Source organism: Coenobita brevimanus, chromosome 114 (assembly GCF_032717465.1).
Source record: "Coenobita brevimanus isolate Jiangsu-jjx chromosome 114, ASM3271746v2, whole genome shotgun sequence".
Taxonomy (NCBI): Eukaryota; Metazoa; Arthropoda; class Malacostraca; order Decapoda; family Coenobitidae; genus Coenobita; species Coenobita brevimanus.
This window is the reverse complement of record NC_137067.1, coordinates 15,881,037-15,887,364: the sequence shown is the minus strand read 5'-3', so window position 1 is coordinate 15,887,364 and position 6,328 is coordinate 15,881,037.

The following is a 6,328-nucleotide window of genomic DNA, read 5'->3' as shown; positions in this document are numbered from 1 at the left end:
ATGCAGACTCGATCCAGTTAATGAATGCTGTGCTAATTAAGAGACATAACAGCTCATCCTGGTGCCATGGTCAGAGTCGGCAGGTATCATCATATCCTTTTCAGGCCAATGACGCCATTACTTATTTAACTTAGGACAGCACCCTCGTACTGAAGGCCTTAATGAGGGTTTACACTTGAACCTCTAGGTCGTGAATTATCTTCATAAATAATTATATGAAGCCAGCAAAAACACGGCTAAAAATACTGTACGTCATTGTACTAAATGTGTGTGTGTGTGTGTGTGTGTGTGTGTGTGTGTGTGTGTGTGTGTGTGTGTGTGTGTGTGTGTGTGTGTGTGTGTGTGTGTGTGTGTGTGTGTGTGTGTGTGTGTGTGTGTGTGTGTGTGTGTGTGTGTGTAGTATTTATATGGATGCAGTATGTCCACCTTTTAAAAATGATAATTTTGTGCGTATTCTGCTACTGAGACACAAGCAATAAACTCCAAGAGGACGGAAATCTCCGCCAAGATAAGGCGGAGGAAGTATAGTGGTATAGCATTACCTGGTGAAAGGAATCTTGAAGAATTGTGGCTGTGTAGCAAAAAATATTATTCACATTTGGACAGACGCTAATGCAATGCCCAGCTTGATGTATATGAAAATGCGATGTTTTATAAACTTGTTTCTCATAAAGTGAAAATACATGTCAACAGATACAATAGTGTGGAGGGAACAAAATAAGCACTGGCACAACTTCTATCCATTATCATCTTGGTGGTGGATCAGATAACTTGGGTGATGGTGGTGTGGAGTGGAGAGATGGCAAAAAAGTCGCCTCAGAAATAAAAACTCGGGGAGAACGGTATGGGGGAGGAGGGACGGCGTAGTTGACTGACAGGATGGGTGGGTGTGAGACTTAGGCTAAAGAGACTGGCTTCAGTGTGTTGTGCTGTACCAGTGGGTGGAAGAGGAGGGAGAGAGGAAGACGGTGATAGGGTCATATATGGAAGAGGAGGAGAAGGACGAGGAAGAGGAGGGGGGAGGAGAGAAATGGATCTCTGCCTATCAACTGCACGAAGGTCATTAAGGTACACACTCAATATTTGTCAAATCACAATCTTCTCCTTGAAAAGAACCAGTAGTAGTCAGTTTACATCCAGGTCTACAACTAAATTACTGCAAGAACAGGGACAAAGGGGAAACAAATTTAGTCCACCAGTCTGACCGGCCCAAGAATCGAACTTGAGTTCTTCCGGTTGCAAGTTGAACATACTTGCCTATGCACTACCGGGTTACCCCCTTACACGGGGCGAAGGTAACTTTCATAAGAGTTGAAAGGGGGAAAGCAAAATGTGGTGAGGGAATGCGAGGGAATATCTGAGTGTGAGGGATGGAGGGGTGATGAAGGGAATGGTGGAGCTGGAGAAAACATATGGAGAGAGAGGGAATAGGTGTACAAAGGGGCAGGCCGTGTGTAGACATATGACTGGTGAGAGGAAGAGTGAGGTGAAGGGAAGAAAAAGGGGGTGGTGGAGGGAAAGTGAATGGGAGAGAGAGGGAAAAAAAAAGGTGATGGAGTGAAGGGGTTGAGCAGGAGTGAGAGATGATGAAAGGATGGTAAAGATGATGGAAGGGAAGACTGTGTGGAAGCATATATGACAGGTGAAAGGGGAATGAAGGCTTGGAGGAGGAAGAAACAGAAATGGAAAATCTAGACTGTGATGGGACGTATATGAGAAGTGACGGAGATGGATGGGTGATGGAGAAGTCAGGGAATGGGGGGAGGGGGGAGGCACATGAGGACTGAGAGGGAAGGTAGTGGTGAAGAAGAAAGGAGGGACTGGGGAGGAAGAAAGGTAGCGGAGGGAACAGGCCTTGTGGGGGTAAAAAAGTTTAGGGAGTTGCGACGGTGGTGGAGGGGAGGGTCCTAAATGAGGGGTGAGGGGGATGAAAAGAGTGGAGGGTGAAGGTTGTGTGAGGGGCATGTATGAGCTGTGAGGGAAGGAAGAAAGATGATGGAGGGGGGGAAGAAGAGGAGTGAGGGGGAGGAGAGGGTAGTGGAAGGGGGAGACACGAGAAGTGAGGGTTGATGAGAGGGTGGTGGAGGGTGGAGACATGAGAGAAAAGGGGAGAGGAGAGGTGGTGGAAGGGGGAAACCATGACAGGTGAGGGGGAGGAGAGGGTAGTGGAAGGGTGGGAACGTGAAGGGTGAAGGGAATGAGAGGCAGTGGGGGGGGGGGGTACATTAGTTTCAGCTAAAGGAGGTTGCTTAGATAAACTGTGAGAGGGAGTCCAAGGGAAGAATTCACTACAGGGAAGGTATTCACAAACTTTTTTAGGTTTGTGTCAGATTCCTTGTTCATACTTTCCTCTCTACGCCTGTATTGCTAAACATTTAACAACCAAAGCTGATAAATAACACAGCGAAATCATACAACGAAACAGAATAACTTCTAACAATAATCATCTACTTTGGAGAATTCCCTATCGTAAAACCTGGCTAAGTTTTATGAAATCTGGTGCAGGTTTCGTGCTCAGCCTAAACTACCACAGACGACAGCCAGCGACAGTAAACTCCATATTCTGAGTCCTCACCAACCCCACTGTGACGGCCAACAAGGTTAACACTAAACACAGTGCATTTTACTACGCTGTATGTCTGAACGGCTGTGTTCTGTGTCAACAACAATTTTCTTTTAGTTCGTCCACCATAACTTGACGGAAATGTTCGTCCTATTGCGGCTGATTTTCCCCTAGATCAATGGCAGATTTACACAACACAACTCACCATTGTTTCCACAACACTTCTTCTTGACTATTATCCGTCCTCTTGTATAGAAGTCTTGTTACAGCTAAACATTCAAGAAGAGACGGCGATTTTAGGACAAATTAAAGTAGAAAGTATAGTTTAGGTGGATATGGGAGCTTAAGGATCATATTCATGATATTTCTGGTGTCATTCCACAATTAGAATTCGATGACTATTACCGGTATTCCATTAAAGTAATGACTGTACAAAATACTTCGGAAAAGAATAATTCTATTAAATAACTAATTTAAAAAAGACGAGAAGTTAATCCCGGTAAAAATGGCACAAGAATAACATTTGTACAGACAGAAATAATCTTGGGTTATTTCGACATTAATAATAAATGACTATATTTCTTTCTGTCTCAAATAATGAAGTAATTAGTAAAGACTAAATTAAGAGTCATTCTTTACAAGACAATGGCTGAACATGGTGGAGTTATTTTGATTAAAAAGCATTAACAATGGAAGTTGTATACACAGATTGCTAGTAAACAAGGTCCCTTTGTTATAAATATTGTTTGTAGTTCCTGTGCATTTTTAGCAGTGAACAAATCGAGACAGAGATATACATAGAGATATGGACATACAGGCAGACAGGCATGTTTAGACAGAACGATTGATTGATACATGGGTAGATATAGAGACAGTCAACTGGGCTACTGGGTACAGATAGATTGATAAACAGGTAGATGGAGTTAGAGAAAATAAGTTAGACAAAGAGAGAGAGAGAGAGAGAGAGAGAGAGAGAGAGAGTCGGATATCAGCATAAAGACAAGTTGGTCATTATATTTTCTCCCAGCAATGTCCCACTCCTGACTGAGAGCGCAGTTCAACAGGCAAAATGGCACCCAATCGAGCAATATTTGACACTGATGAAATACTCGTCCAGTCTAAGTAGCACCATCCTGTCATTATTTTAGTGGTAAATGTGTTGGGTTATCGTGTTATTGTGTCCATGCCGCAGACAGGCCGCCTCTCACCGTCCATTAAGATGGCTTGTCAAGGACGTGTTATGTTGGCTGGGTCAGGCTCGGGTGAGTTGGATGAAGGAAATTGTGTTGTAGTTGCCAGCGGCAGTTCACGGGATGGGCATGTGTGCTAGCAGGTGCTGCTGGGGTTTCTGAGGATGGTGGCTGTGTGCTGAGTGGTGCTGCTGGGGTTTCTGAGGACGATGGCTGTGTGTTGGGTGGTGCTGCAGGGGACGGTGACGGTGTGCTGGGTGGTGCTGCTGGGGTTGCTGGGGACTATGACGGTGTGCTGGGTGGTGCTGCTGGTGTTGCTGGAGACGGTGACGGTGTGTTAGGGCGTCACCATTCTCCTAAGGGTCACGAATGCATACTATGGCTTTAGAGGCAGGTCAATAATCCGCTGATTCCGTTGCCTTTGCTACCTCCACTACTGCATCACAGCTTGTACACTTTATACCAGTCACTGGGCCATCTTATGTTCTGCTAATTATCACACCCACAATACAGGCGGCCTATGGAAAGGACAAAGTTTATCATTTCTCAAGCTTCTAACCCCCCTCCCCAGCCAGACACACGCATCACAGTTGCTGATGTTAAAATTATATCAGTTACCGGGCCACTTATACATTGTCTTCTTTGCACATACATCAAACCTGTGTTAAAGACGAAAACCAAGAGATATTCAGAAGTTTAAATTCCTCCATCCTTATCCCCCAACCCACACCCACGACACATCACATTTGCATACAGAACACCATGTTTTATACCTTTTAACACAACAGTTCTGTGGTAATGGCAATACTCATCATTTTTCAAAATTCTAGATCCCTCTTGCCCTCCTGCCTAACCTAAAACAACTAATGAAAGAGGATATTAAAATCCAGTATGAAAAATATTACCCCACTGAATGCATGAAGGCCTCCTAAGTCGACGAGAATATGACTGTGTGCGCGTGATTTTCCTTCCATTTTAACTTCGCTAAAACTGCAAATCTCTTAAATGTGATTACTCAGCTGTATGTATATATTTATGCTAGAATATGCTGCTAATCACAAAGAGTGCCACAGAAAGGATGTACACACGATCAAAAAAGTAACCCGCAGGAGGGGTACGATGATATCTGAAATGATCAATATAGCTTGTGTAGTCCCTGGAAAATAAATAAATTATTATCTGAATATGCTTTCAGTAACAATATCAGCCATAAAATGTCATATGAAACCTATCTATGACATACTTATGTAAGCATCTTTGACAACATGGGAACAATAATCAAACATTTCCAGAGTCCGTCGTCCGTGGCGTCAAATTGTTTCGAGCCAAATGTGCGCCGATACTTTTTTGATCTTGTGTACAGCCGTAATGATGTCTTGATCAACAACTGGGCTACGGGAAATAATCACTAATAATACAACCATCTGTGGCAAGTTAAGTAGCAGGAACTATGGTGCCGCTGCTTCTCTCCGCCAGACACGGCAGCAACACACGTGACCTGGGAAGTGGTGAGGCAGAGGCAGGTTAGCCAGGGTCACCCACTGGGGAAGTTTACATGACACGGTTGACGACTTTCTGGCCACACATTTATCAATTCATGTATTTTTATAAGAACTCGTAGACTTGCAGAGATAAGGGAAGATAACAGGCATGAACACTCAAGCAATTATCGATGCGAAATTGATATTAAGTGACTGCAAAATAAAGTTACTCATCTTGTTTTGTTTTTCATATTATGAACAACGATGGATATTTACACGCATGTGCTGTGAAAGACGGAAATTAAAGCTGGTGTCTGCGTTTTCCACAAAAATGTATACAGTACCTATCTTTAAAAGATCCAGTTTCTGTATGTTTGTTGGTTTGTCTGTCCATCTGTGACCGTAACACAACATAAACGGCGCATTGTAATGCAGTTTTTGTTACAGCAAGGTACCACAAAAATGACTAACTTGAAGAATAAAACAGTTTCCAGTCCAATCGGGCCACTGGTTCCCCAGTTACGAATCATTTCTGGTCTCTTACTCTGCGGCCTTTAGGCGGATTACTTTCTTCGTGGACATTGAAGTTACCGTAACATTGAAGTTAAAGGAAAGTACCATTAAAATGCTCATAGTTGATGAATAAAACAATTTCCAGTCCAATCGGGCTTCTGGTTCCCGAGTCATGACTCATTCCTGGCCTTTTGACATCGAGCAGAAAGGCCGCCGAAGGCAGCCTTTAAGTGAGTATGAAGAAATGCCGTAAATTTGTGCGGTGGTGATGAAAAAGAAATACAAAGATTACTTTCCTAAAAAGTGACACGGACGTGTTGTAAAAGGAAACTAAACCTGGGTATGATTCTCAATTATATCTACCTATCTATCTATCTTCAATATAGGGCACATTTAGTTTCATGGCCGATTATCGATGTTGTAAACATGTGCTTAGAACCTTAGAACTATAACCTAAACGATGTCATTTGACAAACAATTATATAATAACGCCCTGGATAACCTACACAGACCCAATTGGCTTTTGTCATTTGTAAATACATTCCGTATCCACAACGGTCCATGTACAGGTGAATCATGTA